Source organism: Quercus robur, chromosome 4, assembly GCF_932294415.1.
Source record: "Quercus robur chromosome 4, dhQueRobu3.1, whole genome shotgun sequence".
Lineage (NCBI taxonomy): Eukaryota > Viridiplantae > Streptophyta > Magnoliopsida > Fagales > Fagaceae > Quercus > Quercus robur.
The window spans coordinates 52,330,240-52,332,722 of NC_065537.1; the positions used below are offsets into that span (position 1 = coordinate 52,330,240).

The following is a 2,483-nucleotide window of genomic DNA, read 5'->3' on the forward strand; positions in this document are numbered from 1 at the left end:
TTTTTGCCAATTAATCAAGTTGGAACATATTTTATTTCAGTTGATTCCTTTAATGTGACACATAAGCATCCGACAACCACATCAACAAGGATTCAGATCTTCTAGAGTTCCTAGGGTACTCTACCAGGTAAATTTCTTTAAATCCTCACCCCTCATTTAAAATTAATGGTTTAAGATACTGCCACATCATCATTCCCCTAACTTACTCTTTTAAAAACATAAAAAAATGAATAACTTTAGGAAGCAGCCATGATCTTTTAACGTTAGCAAACGGATCCAACATTTTTTTTTCTTTTTGGATGGAACAAATCTCAAACCCAGGAATTTCATCATCCCACAAATTACTCCTGCCATTTTTCCCATCTGAATCCAAAAGACACTCCTGGGCAAGAAGAAACCAAACATTCTTTTACATCTGAAGTCGTGATCTCCTACAACCTTGAAATTTTCAGTTCTTTCAATCACAAATGATGGATCCACCCAGCTTAATCCCTTCAAACCGTCCATGGATGATCATTGAAAGCCCAATGGAGGCCAGGTATATTTGCTATCTTACTCTCTCTCTATCCTCTGTTCTCTGTCTATTGTCTACTGAGGATTAGTTTCTTCCTTTCTCTTTCTTCTTTTTTTTTTTTTTTTTTTTTTTTTTTTTTTTTTTTTTTTTCGTTTTTTTCGTTTCTTTATTTCATACCTATGGTTGATATTAGATTTTTATTTTTTTGCAATTTCGCTACTGCAAAACTGTTTAATGATTGCTCATGAAGGGCTGTGTTTTTTTGGGGCTATATCCTCTGCCTGCAAGGTGTTTGATAAATGTTCAAGATAAGTTTTGACAATTGGGACCCCTTTACGTATTGTTGAGTTTTGGGCTCCATGGTGTGGGCCATGCCGTGTGAAAGATTTAGAGGGAACTATTCTGCAATTTTTGTCAATGTAGTGACTTGAAAATTGCATTTCAACCTTAGACTCGGGTTCAGTCTTCTCAATCTATACAAAAACATGCTTTTCATGACTTTTAATTAAATCTAGAACTTTTGAATTGACTGGTTCTTCACATGGATTCAATGAAATTTTTATGATGAACTTGGGTAATTGGGCTATATCCTCTGTCTGCAAGGTGTTTATAATTAAAATTCTTAGTCTTTACTTTGTGTTTGCCCCACTATGTTTACAATTAAAAGGCCAATGCCTGTTTTCACTCTTAAGTGCTGAGTTCAACCTTGAAGTGCAAGTATCTGATGCTTGTCGCAGTTGTCATGGTACAGGAGGTCAATGTCAATGTCTTTCCTTTTAGGTTACTAGAAATAGAATACACTTTCTTGATATAAAATCTATATCAGATATATGTATACCGATCTTTATTGTTCTTTGTTAAATATATTGTTGATATTGATACCAAGTTTACTATGCCATTCCATTAATTTGCAGCTTCTGATACAAGGAGTCAAAGATTGAAAGTGATGGTGATAGGTATTATACTTCTTTAATTTGCAACTTAACAGTATTAATTTTGGAAGAAGGAATACTGGTTCTTCACGTGGAAAAAGCTTGGTTCTTCAAAATTAGAACTTTAATTTTTTGGAAATAGCCTAAATCTAGAACTTTTGAATTGACTGGTTCTTCACATGGATTCAATGAAATTTGTATGATGAAATTTTTTTATAAGTGCTTATTACCCTTTATTTTCACTCAAATGATAATTTTGAGTCTTCTTTGACACTTTTTTTTTTTCCAGCTTCTAATTTCAGGTTCACTTGAAAGCTTGGATGTTGATGATCTATGATTGCACACTAATTATGCGCGTGGCTATCACTGAGTAGCATCCACAGTGGCTTTTAGGATTTAGTTCTTTGGAAAAAAGACAGTAGTAGAGATCACAATATTTAAGAAGAATATGTACTTATCAAAAAAAAATTTTAAAAAAGGAAAAATTAATTAATTAATTAATAATGGCCGCATAAAAAAGTGAAGGCATGAGCTCTCCCGTGAGCTCCCTAGGACTCTCCCGTGAAGAAGAAGCAGACCTAAGACGCAGCACTAAGAAAGCCAAGGAATCCCACACATCTGAGCCTCCCACTGATGTCAGGCAGCAAGGGAATAGCTCTTTCGCTCCTTTTGGAGCACAAGGACCAAGCATATCCTTTAAGGATAAGCTGATAGGTGAAATACCAGGTGCCTATACACAGGCATTTGACTTCACTAGATACATTGAGAACGAGATGGAAGTGGAAGCAACAGTAGAGGACATCAGGGAAGGGTTCGCTGCTGTCAACCTTTCTAAGGAAACCAAGCAATGAATTAGAGCCAACTGGACCAATGCACTCATCATTAAGGTGTATGGGAGACCGGTTGGTTTTAACTACCTTCACTCAAGGGTTCATTCTCTCTGGAAGCCCACAGGGAGACTTGACTGCGTCGACCTGGGTTGTGAGTTTTTCCTTATCCATTTTTCCTGTAGAGAAGATCATGACATGGTGTTGAAG

General features: G+C 36.0%; 1 long non-coding RNA gene across 1 annotated transcript; it reads left to right on the plus strand.

Annotated features, from left to right (window-relative positions):
* The first annotated feature begins 261 nt into the window (after positions 1-261).
* On the plus strand, positions 262-1,899 carry LOC126724482 (uncharacterized). The gene is made up of 3 exons (XR_007655002.1): positions 262-538; positions 1,429-1,470; positions 1,736-1,899. It is a non-coding gene; the product is annotated as an uncharacterized LOC126724482 (long non-coding RNA).
* Positions 1,900-2,483: the final 584 nt, after the last annotated feature.